General features: G+C 42.4%; 1 protein-coding gene across 1 annotated transcript in view; it reads right to left on the bottom strand.

The window, feature by feature from the left end:
* Positions 1–6,108, bottom strand: part of prickle2a (prickle homolog 2a) — a 48,717-nt gene extending 42,609 nt beyond the window's left edge. Inside the window, exon 1 of the mRNA XM_060930760.1 lies at positions 5,827–6,108. The gene's annotated coding sequence lies outside the window, so the exon portion shown is untranslated. The remainder of the gene's footprint in view (positions 1–5,826) is intronic.
* Between the last annotated feature and the right edge of the window lie 9,454 nt (positions 6,109–15,562).

A 15,562-nucleotide genomic window follows, 5' to 3' on the forward strand; every position in this document is an offset into this window, starting at 1 on the left:
AGGGGGCGGGGCACCATCACGCTGTGTCTTTAAATTATATTAATTTCTTATAGGCCTACTTGTATTTCCTAGAATGTAAATGTGAGGAGTGACATAAGCTATGTGCAATGTACGGTACAATATTCTTAATATCCACTGTAGATTTTGGTAGGTGTGTTGGGTATCTCTGTAAAGCCTCAGCTGCGCATGCCGCCTGGCAACGCGCACCCTCGCTACGTGCGCTAGGTGAAGGATCGGTCAGTGGAGAGCTCAGCTAAACTCAGCATGTTTAATTCCCCAAGCCAATGACAAGAACTTTCGTGAGAAATAACGCGAACGTCTGCATCATGCGGGATTTGTGGGCGGGAGCGGGACTAAAAATCATAATTCTTTGCAGGAGCGGGCGGGAGCGGGACTGCACAATGCGGGAGCGGGCGGGAGCGGGACTGAAAATTCTGTCCCGCGCAGACCTCTATTCTCTAGTGCCTTTAGATGGGAGCTTAAATGATAATTCTACTCAAGTGTGTGATATTTGCTGTTTGTGGCTTCACCCAAGCCTCTGTCTTTCTGGTTTTCGACTGTTTGTCCTGTCTAATTTGATATTTTTTTCTAAAATGTCAGATGAAATGTCTTGTCTTTGCTAGGAATTTCAACAACAATCCCTAGTCAAGAACTTCCATTGTTATTCCCAATGTCAGTAAAAGTGAATTCTAGACAAAATGAACTATTTGTTTCTAGCAACAGCTGATACCCATTATAATTGTAGGCTAAAATGAGATTTTTATTGGAAGCTTCAAATCAGCACTGAAACTCAATTAAAGTAACCTACATGTGGGGTAAGAAGCGTATTATGAATCTATATTTTTCATCATGGGTTCAGACGTCATTGCTGTCACCACCTCTGCAGTCATGAGCACAGAGTGCCATATTTTCTTTGCCTCTGAATATCTGACTAACAAGTGAACCTAGCTTGATAATTACATCAAGAACATCATGTCTGTATGCTCCAAGGAAAATAGGCCAAACACACTGCATTATGACACAGGAAAACATTCATCTACATTGCGTATACAGTATATGTTTATTTATTTTGTTTTGTGATGGTACAAATAAATGGTGTGTACTGCTAATGTAATTCCAATTTTTTTTTATTACAGACATGGCAAGATGTGACAAAAACTACCATTTATTGCTTAAAAATGGCACACCCTAAAATATATGCTTCCAAATAAAATAAAATAAAATAAAATAAAATAAAATAACCAACTTCTATAAACTGAAATGTTAACATTACCAGACACACAATATGAAACACACAACCTATTACAAGCCCTTCTCGCCACAGCAGCTGATTGGCTAATTAGTCCAGGAAGGGCCAGATGGCTGGAGAGGAGGGACAGATGGGAAATGTAGGCGAGAACAGGAAGGTTAGCATGTTACTGTCACACCTCTTGCTTAGCGCCACAGGATGTGGAACTCTGAGAGACAGGAGAGTGGACACTCAGCACACACCAAACTCCGTCTGCAGTTGCGGACCTGAAGCAAGTGTTCCGGGACTGAGGCTGAAGGCTGAGCCATCTGATCTGTGTCATGTATTATGGATCAAAACCAATCTGACAGGGTTTTATCTGAGAGCTCCAAAGGTCAGGCAGGGCCTATATGAATATTATACTGTAAATGTCATCCAGTGTGTGTGAGAGAGAGAGAGCGCGAGAGAGAGAGAGCGCGAAAGCGAGAGAGAGAAAGAAACACGTGCACTACTTCCTGGCATCAGTCAGCAAACTACAGAAAACAAACTCAAAGGACAACCTGATGACAAGTGTACAGTACATACAGTACCAATCAAAAGTTTGGGGACACCTTCTAATTCAAAGGTTTTTCTTTATTTTTATTCATTAAAAGTCACTTCATGTCTTAAAATAATGATGGATATTGTTTCTCTTTACTTAGCTGAGTGCATTTTGATATAATATGGATTACTTCGCTTGTGGAATAGGGCTGTTTACTGTACTCGTTATTTACTGTTTATTGTTTGGTCTCAAATGCATTAAAAAGGCAAGAAATTGCACTAATTAACTTCAGATGAGGCAGAGCTGTTAACTGAAAAGCATTCCATGTTACTACCTCATGAAGCTGGTTAAAATAATGCCAATAGTGTGCAAAGCATCATCAACGCTGATGAATGCTGGCTACTCTGAAGAAACTAAAAATGTGATTTTTTTCCCCCCCCAACACTTTTTTGGTTTACGACATAATTCCATACATGTCCGATATATGATGTCATAATTTTGATGTCTTCAGTATTGTTATCCTAGGTGTGTCCAAACTTTTAATTGGTACTGTATACAAACACAAGCCATGAGCAAGCACCTTTTTTTTTTTTAAACATATACAGTATACCCAAACCACTGCACAGACGGTATCTCTTAGGACAGCCAGAGTTTATTCAGAGTTGCTCCATGTGACCTTAGACATGCCGTAGGGCCATTTTACATAATCAGGCAGTGGAATTGACACCCAAACACTATGACCAGATTGTATGCCAGACTATATCCTGTTGTGACACATGGTAGGTATCAAAAGGCAGTTCTCTAGCTAATTCCTAAATATAATACCTAAGGGTGTTTGAGGTTTCATAACACGTTTGTATATAGCATCTGTATACAATATTATTTTGCCAACAGCAAGTGTGCTCTGGCATTAACAACAGAGAATGTAAGAAAGAGGGAAAAGAAATGTGAGATGAACAACGTTCATTATACACTAATTTTCCACCGGTGGGGTGTCTTGGCAAGACTTCTCCCTGTGTGCTTATTCTGTGCTTTCCCCTTATCTCTCTGTCCAATGCCCTTGCAGCTGTTCACCGTCCAAATTGGTGGAGGGGGGGGAAAGCTGCCTTCGTTTGGTGAATATTTCTACATTTGCTCTCCATGTCCTTTGAGTATTTGTTTTTGTGGTTACATGTGCCTCTACCCTCTACTAATTTGGCTCATCACCTGCGGCTGATATCTTCTTCCTGTCTTACCCTCAGGGAATTTCCAGCCATTTTGAAATGCGCTTGGGATTCCATTGGAAGCGTGCTTTCCTTGAAGATTTTTTTCCCCCATGATATCCCAAACATTTCTAATATTTCTTTTTTTCCCCCCACATCTTAAGCTAGGTTGATACAACAGGTGCACCAAAGAAAAATGTTTTTATTAAAATATAGAGAAATATTACTGCGTGTGTAGACAGCACAGGCCAAGCTCCCCCCCCCTACATATTATGTAAGTTACATCACTGCTGTATTCTTTTTTTTTTTTTCCAGTTACATTCGTTTTACCCCGCTAAACTATGTTGCAGCTCAGGACTGCTGCACACGTGTGTATGTGTTTTATTTACTTACTTTATCTTGTATTTTATTTTTATCCTTTTTTATTGCTGCTGTTCTCTCTGAGTGCTACCAAATAAAGCTTTGTTGCATCACTACAATGACAAAGTCTTATCTATGTATGTTATTTGCAGCAAATACAATACTGCTGGCTTTTGTCTTTGTCAGCAGACTGGCAGTAGTGGAAAAAGTGCTGGCTGTTGAGAGAAACGTAAGATGTTGTGCATTATTATTTTGTATCTGGGGTGTCAGGGTATGATACGGTAGTGTACAGCAATATTTCAGCCCAGCATTTAAACAGCTCAAATAAATATCTGAGACTACACAAAATATAAATGCTCCAGAACAGATTACCTTATTAAATCAATAAACCACATACTGAACAGGAAGATTAAGTTGCATAATTACTAAGGTGTTGCTTTATTACTCCAGATATTTGGCATGCTGAACTTGACAATAAATGTCCTCGATATGAAATGTTTATTATATCAGCTTTAATGCCACACAAATATTCAGTTATGACTAAAGTGGATTTGTTGTAATAAACTCTAGCATCCAAACCATACACTAGGCCTACATATTTTCTTATAAACATATACATAGCCTAGAATTCAGAATCTAGTGATGACCAGATATAGCTGCCACTTCTGGCTCCGCACAACCCACCCAAGCATGACGCAATTTCACAGTGGGTTACCATCCAACATCAAAATTTCAAAAGGCAGAACGAGGGGGCGAGAGGGAGAAAAATAGAACAATGCGTCTGATTTTTTGTCGCAATAACGCCATAACACCCCCCCAACCCCCCACCTAAGCAGAAGCTGAACAAGCTCAGATAGGCTTTGAGGGCTCCGTTTGTCAGCAGGGACAGATCAGGTCAAAATGAGAAGAAAGAATAACAGAAGAGAATCTGCAGTGAGACTGGAAATAGCCCATGTGCCCCATAAAAATTTGGCATTGGAAGGAAAAAGGCAAAATAATGAAAGAAATGCCACCAATTTATTTTGGTGATATAATTCTGGCCACCAGATAACAGAAATTTGCCTAAGATGCTGATGTGTCCTTATGCAACCACACGCTCACGCACAAATAAATAGGTGTATAATGGATTGTGTTTGATCATCAAGGTGCATTTCATTTATTTTCATGTCCTGCCATTATGCAGAGGAGCAGTACTGAATTACGGCCAAACCAAAACCTGGAACCTGAACGGCTTTCCTGTTTCATAATAGTGTGTGTGTGTGTGTGTGTGTGTGTGTGTGTGTGTGATCAGAGATAAAGCAGGCTTGCCTTTAACTGTAAATGGCCTTAGAATGCAGTGGGAGTAATCTTAATATTACTGTATAAAGGTTAATACAATTTTAATTGCTTGTGAAATTAAGTGGCCTTGTCTCATTTAAGTTTTACAACCATAAAATTTTTTAACGAACAGAATGTTCTTACGATTAATGGATATTATTGGGGATTGTGTCATTTTAAAGAAATAACATCGCGCGCGCGTTTTTATATAAACAATAATATATATAAATAAAATACACACAATTTTATATATATATATAAAAATTTGCAAACATATGTATGTGTATATACAGAAACACATATTACTACAGGGCATGGCATCTATTTATGCAAAAGTTCTGTATTTTGACTTTTGGAATGTTAGAGAAACACATTTGGGATGTTAAATGTCCCTCAGATTAAAAGAGAGGAAAATGCAAAGAAAAGGACCAAAACGAAGGCGAAAAGAGAAAGCTGGTTTGACAGTCATCCCTCTTAACTGTTCTATCAGAGATCTCTCACTCCTCTGCAACTGCCGTTTTTTCCTCACTCCATCACTCCCTCTTTCTTTCACACACACTCTTGCTTTCTCTCACACACACAAAATCACAGGCAGAAAGATCTCAGTTTCCACCCACACTGTGACAGAGCAGGGAAGGCTTTTAAACAAGCTTCACACTCTCACAAGCCTACTGAGATGAACACACACTCACAATGTATACACAGACCAAAAAGTACACAATCTCACACCTCCCTGAGCAATCCCATCAAAACATGTATACATGTAACCATCAATAAACACAGACCTCTTCCAAACGCACCTTCACCATCACATTCCTACACACTGTTCTCTGTCCTGCTTGCCACCTACATCCCCCCACAATACATGGGCATACTTTCATATACATCTCCAATCCTCCACACACATACAGATGTGCCACATACACAAACACCACATCACATAGTGCCTGAACTGTAACTGCGCCATAACTGCTCTCCTGAAAACTTTCTGGAGATTTCTAGACACTCCCATCTTTAACAATGAAAAGTAAAACATTTGAGCAAAACAGAAACAGCACCAGCATCACACTAAGCTCTCAATCCATTACCATGGATTATATAGCTATATAGGAATTTTTAAAAGCATTTATTCTATGAATGACAGTTTCATTAGCTGAAAGGCATGCAGAAAGACTCACCTCTTCTTTTTCTCTTTCTGTTTCCCACTACTCTTTCTCTGTCTTTCTGACTGTCAGGCTCAGGCAGGATTCAGGGAGGAATTGGAGAGAGGGAGACGGAAAAAGAGAGATGGCTGAAGATGGATCCTCTTCTCTCAACCTCCTGGGAGATGCAGAGGATTTTCTTTAGTTCTGGCTTTTTTCTTCTGCTATGCTTCACTCAGCTCAGCTTGCATCTGACTGTAGGAGAGAATGAGTGTGTGTATGTGTACGCATATGTGTGTATGTGTCTCTGTGTGTATTTGTACGAACAGTGCATGTGAAGCAAGCATGCATTCTCTCCTCGAAGAGAGATAGAGCAACCCCCCCACCTCTAAAACCCCTGTAGGTGTGAGTCATCTGCTCTCAGCCAATCACAATTGAGATGACTGACTTTAATTAAAATCACAAGGGGGCTCAGAACGAGAGAGAGGGGTGGGGGGCAGTTGATGGGGTATAATCAAGTACAGAAAAAGAACATAAAGGAGATGGACATGGGGTAAAGGGGAAGAAGAGTATGAGAGGACTACATACACGTACACACAGAAAGGGAGGGAAAGAGAGAGGGAAAAATCCCTTACAGTAGTTCTTATGCCTTTCTCCACATTTCGCAATAAATGACAAGTGGCCTTTGTGAATTTGATAGCTTGAGGTAATTTAAATGAGTGTTCTAATGTCAACATGCCCCCTGGGTGTAAAAGCATTATCTTCCCTGTGAAACACAACCTTGCATGACAACACAGACATATCATTATTATAATTTCCATTTTCCCAAATGGAAAATGCATACTGAATTTTAGCTTGAACTAAATAGATTACACTCTCAGCAACAAACACATCCATCCATTATTCGCAACCGCTTATCCTGTGCAGGGTCGTGGGCAAGCTGGAGCCTATCACAGCTGACTATGGGTGAGAGGCGGGGTACACCCTGAACCAGTCACCAGATCATCGCAGGGCACATAGAAACAAACAACCATTCACACCTCCGGTCAATTTAGAGCAACCGATAAACTGCATGTCTTTGGGGGAAACTGGGGTACCTGGAGGAAACCCATGCAGACACAGGCAGAAGATACAAAATCCACACAGAAAGGCCCCTGCTGGCAACTGGGCTTGAACCCAGAACCTTCTTGTGCTGTGAGATGACAACGCTAACCACTACACCACCATGCTGCCCACAACAAATACATCAACCCTAAAATTCGAACACAACAGCAGAAGAAAAGGTTGAATAATCAAGCTAAGAATGGTAGCTGTTGATTCACCAATATAAGGGGGACTGAATGCATCTTTAATATCATTCCAGATTTACAGAAGGACTGATCATCAGACGAATGTCCACCAAGCATGTAGCCTGAAAGAGCTGGACAGTAATTCAGTAACTCTTACTGCATGCACACCTCCAGCAGGCCACTACTTACAGCAAGCTCAATAAATCATAATCACTTTCATGCCAAGGGGAAAAAAGAAGTGAGCAAAAGAGAGAAAGCACAACAAACAAAAGGAGCTAAAGATTAGAAAGAGAATGCAAAATACTGCTTAGACCAAATCACCACCTGAGATGCTCTCCATGAAGAAATGGCATGCTGTTCACTTTTGAGATTCTGCTGTTTGTTTAATAATCTCCCAATAGTCAGGTACATGTACTAAGAACCAAAGACCTCATTGACAGAGATGCGTACAGCATATACAGTCAATGGAACATATAAATGGAATGATTTATTGTAAACCCTAAGTAAGCTGAAGTAACCTCCTACCTCCTTTTCATAGTACCTTACCTTAAAATGCCTTCATACATTTAGGCTTTGGTATTTCTCATGTCTATATCTGCCTGAACCCCAACAAGAAGCTCTACACCTGCTCTCAAAGCTGGGGCCCTCTGATGACGTGGAAGCATTCCTCTACATGTTCGAGTAAACAGCTCACCATGAAGGCTGGCCTATGGAGAAATGGGCCCATAGCCTAGACCCCCCCCCGCTAACTGGTGAGTCTCGATTGGCAGACTACACCCTCCCACCAGCCTATGCTAATGACTACACCATATTAAAAGGGTACCTTCTGGCCCAGTGTGGTCTCTCCCCGTTGGGTGTGGGCGGAGTTTCACCACTGGAAATACCAGCCAAACATCACTTCCTGGAGCCAGATGGGCATGCTGCTCTGAACCACAAAGCTCTGGCTCCAACCCAACCCAACCCAAGCTACATTCCACAACCCAGGTCACAGAGAAGCTTGTAATGGACCAGTTTGTCTGCTCCATCCCCCTGCTGAGTGCATGGCCATCAGGATGAAAACACACAAGACACCAACACAGCTGGTGGAAGCCCTAGAATGCACATTGGCTGCCTTAGAAATCACCAAACTCCTAGCCCTTCCAAAATCTCACAAGCCCTGACAGCCACCCTGACCCTCAGCATGGAGCGAAACCGGCCGGCAGAAACATACTGCCAGAAGGCCCACAGGCTCCTCACACCATAATCAGCCCATGCCAACTGCCTTCGAGTTTGCCACCCTGGACCCAGCAAGAAAACCCTGGCTGATGGGCTGTCTGGTACATTCCATCCCCAACACCCAGGTCTAGCTAAAGGGACAGCCTGTCAGCACCCTCTTAGACTCAAGGACCACAATCACCCTAGTCTGGCCCACCATTCCCAACATAATAAAGAACATGATAGGTCAAGACTGGCCCAGATTCCCAGCAGAGCTGCCACCCAGCTGGAAAAGAGAGTGCCCAAGTCCACCCACAAATGAAAGACACTGTCCTGCTCTGCCCCAAACCCTTTGCCTGGCCAGAGACCAACACAAGCTCACACAGGAATCAACCAAAGGTGAATCTAAAATCCTGGCTAACCCACTCTCTTGTGTGCATACACAGGTGACCTGAGAAGGGAACTTTGGCTGGGAGCAGAAAGATCATCACAGGCTTAAATACTGTTGAAGGCAGGTATGTCTAGTAGAGGGTAAAGACCAACAGCCTGGCCAACCCCATCCCAACACATACTTTATAATCAACAAAGGTCTCCTATACTACCCTGCAGAATGATGTGGCCAGACCATCAATCTCCTTGTGATGCCTCACTCAAAGGTCAATATAACCTTGCACCTCACACACACCAACCCCTTAGGAAGTCACCTGGCTGCCCATAATACTCTAGGTTTCACTGCCCCAGTATAGAAAAAGGCAATAACTTCCATCACTGTTGCTCTCAGTACCAGTGCACCATCCCACAGAAGCCTGCCCCAGCTCCCCTAATTCCTCTAACAATCATGGGGGTCCCCCTTTGAGAAAGTGGGTATGGATCTCCTGGGTCCTCTTCCAACGTCCGCAAGGGTAATGGGTATATCCTGGTAATGGTTGATTATGCTACACACTACCCCAAGGCAGTCCCCTTTCAGAAAGTGACTCCAAAAAAAAAGTCACCAGAGCCAATTCTGCTGTTCTCCTGGGTTGGCCTGCCAAAGAACCTGCTCACTGACCAAGGTATTCTTTTCACATCAAAATTAATGATGGATGTGTGCCGGCTGTGTCCGGACCTCCGTTTACCACCCCCAAACAGATGGGCACATTGAGCACTTCAATCAGACCCTGAAGAGGATGCTTTGGTGAGTCATCAATGAGCAGAGGAGAAACTGGGACCTTCTCTTGTATGTTCTCTTTGTGGGGAGAGAAATGCCACAGGCCTCTACAAGGTTCACACCCTTCAAGTTCCTGTTTGGGAGATGACCCCAGGGCTTGCTCGATGTAGTGAAAGAGACCTGGGAACAGCCATTGCCCTTTTGCTCAGTTGTTGAGTATGTGCAGAAGGTACAAGTGCACATCGATAAGGTAGCTCCCATCGTCCACCAGCACATGCTCGATGCCCAAGCTAAGAAAAGCTGAGTATACAACTGTCTGGCCCAGTCCCAGAAGTTTTAGCCAGGTGGCTGTGTGCTCTTACTGACACCAACCACAAGTTTCTCACCCACTGGCAAGGGCCCTACACCATCATAGAGCACATGGGCTTGATCAACTACAACCTGCAACAGCCTGGTAAGAAAAAAACCTTTCAACTATACTGCATAAACCTCCTTAAGCACTTCCACTCCTGTAAGCACATGCTTCTGCTCTCACATCTCACAGGGTCACTAGGGTGCATCTTGGCCCCACTTAATGGCTCCAATGGCCCACAATGAGGTGAGATTCCCCAGAATCACCATCAAACAGCACCCCTACCACATCCCAGAGTTGTGGTGCCCAAGCCTGACAGCTCACTCAGGATCTGCAATGACTTCTCCCATCTAAATCAGATCACTGAGTTCAACTACGACCCTTTTCCCAGAGTGGACGACCTCAGACACCTGAGTATATACACATTCAGATCAATATGCCACCCCTGAGAGCACAGGCCAATTTTGATTTCTTGAGCCACAGATGACTGTGGCATCATGAGGATTCAAACTAGCAATATCTGGATGATAGGGCAAACGCTTTTCTGTTGCACCACTCAGGAGCCTACATTATTTTCTATTATAGCTGGGATAGCCTGTATTTACAAGTATAACTAAAACGTGAATCTATATTATCTTCAGAATAGCTTTGTGATGATGGAACTGAGGGGCATTGTTTCTCCAAAAACACATTTTAGTAGCCAAAATGCCCACCTGCCCACCAAAGACACCAATTCTTGTAATGATAGTGAAGTATGTAAATTATGGTTTTCAGCAATGAACCCTCAACTTTCATTAACACAAAATGATTTGTTCTGTACTAGCACTGTCGCCTCACAGCAAGGTGGTTCTGGGTCCGAGCCCAGCGGCCAACAAGGGCCTTTCTGTGTGGAGTTTGCATGTTCTCCCTGTGTCTGCGTGGGTTTCCTCTGGGTGCTCCGGTTTCCCCCACAGTCCAAAGACATGCAGGTTAGGTTAATTGGTGGCTCTAAATTGACCGTAGGTGAGAATGAGTGTGTGAATGGTTGTTTGTATCTGTGTGTCAGCCCTGCAATAACCTGGCGACTTGTCCAGGGTGTACCCCGCCTCTCGCCCATAGTCAGCTGGGATAGGCTCCAGCTTGCCCATGACCCTGAACAGGATAAGCGGTTACAGATAATGGATGGATTTGTTCTGTCCATGCCAATATGCCAGTATTTACATATAAATTTTTTAATGGCAATATTTTTGAGTGATGGGATCCACAATTTGGCCTTCCTAAAGCAAAGACATTTGAAACTTGATTAGCATCTTCTGTCATTTGTTGATATTGGCTTCTTTTTGGATAGGGGTATCACAGGTGTGTCCAGCATCCAACTGACAAAACAGTATATTACACCAGAGAGGTGTGAGTTTACCTTGATCATGCCAGCAATGGCTTCTCAATGGGACCCACTTAACTAGAAGCAGGGGAGCATCACTGGCTTGCCTGTCATATCTCTGCTTGTTTCTCACCTGCTGCTTATGGGCAAGAATTTTGTGATGTCTGCAAACCCACCCCTCCAAGACATATCTAATTTCTTTGGTCATTGCTCCAGTTGCCAATTCTATGAGCAACCTAGCATGGCAGTAATACAAACAGTATCAGATCCGTCCTGTGCTAGTATGCACTGCATTGTTGTGTGCTTATGACAAGGCTGGGAGATGATCAGCCCACCTTGCCTGCTTCTTATGTTCCAGGATATCCTGTGGGTTGTAAGGGGTTGGATGAGCCTTGGTACATTCAAAGCTGTTCAGTCAAGGTATACCCAAATATTGGGCCCTTGCCAGACAGTAGCTTTCAGGACAACCCCAGGTTTGGATCAAATAGTGGGTATTCTGGCTGTTGTCATAGCTGTTTGGTCCTTTGTGGGTACACCAGCTATATTGAATCTGGCAAAGAGGTCATGTAGGGACCTCTTGGCCTTCCCAAACACAGGTAGCCTATAGCAAATATAAGATGTAGAAAGGGGGTAGGAAGTGACAATATGGTGAAGTGGTGGTCTGTTTTCAGCTCCACTCACCATCACACATCATTTCCCAGTCTTGGCTTGTAGAAACTCCTCTGCAGGGTGTCTTCCATTTTGGCAGATGAATTACCTCACTGCATCATTACTTCAAATAATCTGCTTTCATATTGGCAACAACAGGCCTATACTTAACCATGAATTAATAGTTTGAGAGTTGGGGACCCACCTCTCTTATGTAGTCCCAAGACAAATAGAAAAGAGAGCTAAAAAAAGAAACCATTTAATAAAACATGAATAATATTTCTTTTCAGGTGCTGAATTTCTTTGCTTTCTTTTTTTTCTGTGATTGTAGGATTGGTTTCATTAATTTAGATGATACAGGTCATATCTGTCCCCTACAGTGCATACCCAATGTTCCACCTCCCCTACTCCTGACACCTATGGTTCATGCAGTCAAGGACTGATTAAATAGCTCAGATAAGGTGCTTACTGCAAACCTCTCTGTTAAATAAACAATAGTTTCAGGTCAAACATCAGTTAGGACCTGAGGTAGGGGTACATCAATTCTTCCACTATTCCAGTATACAGTTCAAGAAAAAAATTAAGAAACCACTGCAAAATTAGCAGTTTCTCTGGTTTTACTATTTATAGGTTTGCGTTTGAGGAACATGAACATTTTTTGTTTTATTCCATAAACTACTGACAACATTTCCTTAAATTCCACACACAAATGTTATCACTTAGAGTGTTTAATTGCAGAAAATGACAACTAGTTAAAATAACAAAAAAGATGGTGTTTTCAGACCTTGAACAATGCATAGAAATCAAGATGATATTCAATTTTAAATAGCACAATACTAATGTTTGAACTTAGGATGAGTTCAGAAATTAATATTTGGTGGAATAACCCTGGCATTTAATCACAGCTTTCATGTATCTTGGCATGCTCTCCACCAGTCTTTCACATTGCTCTTGGGTGACTTTATGCCACTCCTGGCGCAAAAAATTCAATCAACTCAGCTTTGTTTGATGGCTTGCGACCATCCATCATCATCTTGATCACATTTCAGAGGTTTTCAGTGGGGTTCAGGTCTGAAGATTGGGCTGACCATGATCTTGTGGTTCACCATCCACACCTTTCATTGACTTGGCTGTGTAGCATGGAGCATTGTCCTGCTGGAAAACCCAGTCCTTAGAGTTAGGGAACATTGTCAGAGCAGAAGGAAGCAAATTTTCTTCCAGGATAACCTTGTACATGGCTTGATTCGTTTGTCCTTCACCAACAAAAATCTGACCCATTCCAACATTGCTGAAGTATGGCTCTTGCATGGCTCAGCCTGGCTCTTCTTTGCTTCTCATTGATGAAGGGCTTTTTTCTAGCTTTGTATGACTTCAACCTTGCCTGGAGGAGCCAGTTTTGAACCATCCTTGCTGTGCACTTAACCCAGCTGCCATTTGCCATTCATTTTGTAGATCTTTTGATGTCATCCTATGGTTGTTCAGTGACATTCGAAGGAGTTGATCATCATCATCCCGGTCAGTAGAGAGGCGTTTTCACCCTCTGCCAGTCTGTAACTTTGTTGTCCCCAGTGTCTGCTGCTTGACCTTGTTCTTATGAACTGCTGTCTTTGAAATTTTGAGGATGGAATCAACCTGACACTCACTGTATCCCTCTGCCAGTAAAGCCAGAATTGAACCCTTCTTGTTCTCACTCAAAACTTTTCTTTTTAACTCTTTTGGCATGAGAATAGATATTTTGGTATTCTAATTCTAGATAATAGGTATTTTAAGATACTAATATCATTGTTTTTTCCATCAAAACTGGTCCTATTGCAAGAGGATAGTAATGACCACAGCAGTGGTTTTTATACTTTTCCTCATAAAATAAGATTTGGTTCAGGTGATCACCTAATCAGTACGTCCATCCATCCATTATCTGTAACTGCTTATCCTGTGCAGGGTCACTGGCAAGCTGGAGCCTATCCCAGCTGACTATGGGCAAGAGGCAGTGTACACCCCTGATAAGCCACCAGATAATCGCAGGTACATATTTTTTCTCATTAAACAGGATTTGATTCAGGTGATCACCTAATCAGTACCTCATTAAGTAAAATGTTGGAATTACAGCACAGACACTGGAATGAAATGGCTGACATACATAGAGATGCTAATTTAAGAAAATATTGAAGTGGTCTCTTAATTTTTTCCAGAGCTGTATGTCCTGCTTCTGGCAATTGTGCTATACTAAACTGGACTTGAAGTTTGTACAGCCTGATCTGCGCCTGGGTAAAAGATGAATGGAAAACGGCCTTCTTTGTAATGAAGGGTTGCTACAAATATTGAGTAATGGTTTGTGGCCTAGCCTACTGTTTCCCAAAGACTGGGTCGCGAAAGACTTTTTGTGGGTCATCTCGCATGTTTCCTTAGTGGTCATCCAGCTGTCTGCATATGACCTCAAAATAGCTGCCAGTTTAAAAGCTACACCTCCGCCTGTGATGTTTCTGTACAGTTAAAAAAAAATAGCGTAGGCTATTAAAATTACAGACTGTGTATTAAATAGGTACAGTATTCTTTGTCTTGTCTTTCTCCACAAAAGCGCAAAAAGCCACTGTTCTAAAACCGATTAAACACAAGCACTTGAAAACGTTCTAATCCAATTAACACCAATACTGTAGCAAGAAGCACGCAACAAGTTCTAATCTAATTAAAACCTTCAACGATGTTGCAAAAGACAAGGCCGATTGTGGAACCTACAGTATAGGTGGTGATTGCTTTCCTGCAGTCTCACTTTAGCAGAGCAGAGACCTTCTCTGCGTTGTTTGAGCTGTTTCTGTCGGCATGTGAACATGCATCATTGAGGATTCTGGATTTTTATTTATACACATTGCTAAAAGCAAGGTAGCAAGGTTGGGCAGGGGGTGGGCGATCCAGCCCAATTTTCACAAATCTGTTTGTTTGGTTTTTTTTACCTGGCCCTCCGCTCAGTTCTGACTGCATTGCGGACTGAGCACTTTTGAATTCGACTATTTCGCTTACTCCCGCAAACTGATGGTTCATTGTATGCAGAATAGCCTATGGATTCACAATTTTATTGAGCTGTGGCTGCATAGCTGGGCCCGGTATGTTGCATTGAAATCAATGGAATCGAATATTGGCAGAGCAGTGCTCAGCGCTTTGCTGGAGCCGATGTGCGGAGGACATTCGGAAACAATTCGAATAAAATCTGGCAACCCTATGTATACAGTTCTGTCACGTGAGAGGGCTAGTACGAATCACGAATTTGTGTACGAGTGTTCTTGCAATTAGTTTTAAAATTGCCTAAAGTTGAGAATGCTTGCTTGGCTGTCAAAAAACAAGGGGAATGTTGATGAAACATCAAAGGTCAGTGCAGCTCAAGGTGAGGGAAGTCAGGGGGCAATTGATGAAGCTAATACCAATGCTAGTATTGAAAATGCAGAAAAAGAGGCTAGCAGTGTTAACACTGTGCAAGGATCGGAGCCCCCAGCAAAAAAAGAGAAAATCAGCAGCAAGGCCTTACAAAGACTATTTTTTGAATTATGGTTTTGTCAATTGTGCTGCTCCTAGCCATGATGCAAGGCCAATGTGTGTTATCTGCAGCAAAAAACTGGCCAACAAAAGTCTTAAACCAACTAAACTTAAGAGGCATCTTGAAACGCTGCACCCAGATTTGGTGGACAAGCCGTTAGATTTTTTTCAAAGAAAGGCACAGGAGATGAAAGCATCAGCCGACATTCTACAAAAAAATGTCACATTGAACGAAAAAGTCCAACTCACCTCTTACA

The sequence above is a fragment of the Neoarius graeffei genome, chromosome 10 (genome assembly GCF_027579695.1).
Source record: "Neoarius graeffei isolate fNeoGra1 chromosome 10, fNeoGra1.pri, whole genome shotgun sequence".
Taxonomy (NCBI): domain Eukaryota; kingdom Metazoa; phylum Chordata; class Actinopteri; order Siluriformes; family Ariidae; genus Neoarius; species Neoarius graeffei.